We start from the raw sequence: 315 nt of genomic DNA, 5'->3' as shown, positions 1-315 counted from the left end.
CTAGTACATGTGTGTCTGTGTTTGTTGGTGGGGGCGGGGGACGTTCTGAAATTCTTAGCTATGGCAATTTTGACAATAGGATGTTTGTTCAGGCATTTCGCACACTAGATGTCTTCTGTACCTTTACACCTATGGATTTATCTGATGAGAGTCAAGGTATTTGATTTACTTTCTTCATAAAATGGCACAGCCAAATCCACTGGAAATAGCGAGAGTCATGAAGTCAGCACAGCTGTCTGACACAGTTCCACCAAAGCTGAAGGGATTGTTACAACTGCTGTCCTTATGTCTGTAACTTCTGGTCTCTGTGTGTTG

Source organism: Mastomys coucha, unplaced genomic scaffold, assembly GCF_008632895.1.
Source record: "Mastomys coucha isolate ucsf_1 unplaced genomic scaffold, UCSF_Mcou_1 pScaffold1, whole genome shotgun sequence".
Taxonomy (NCBI): Eukaryota; Metazoa; Chordata; class Mammalia; order Rodentia; family Muridae; genus Mastomys; species Mastomys coucha.
The sequence above is the reverse complement of the archived record's forward strand: the minus strand, read 5'-3'. Positions refer to the sequence as shown.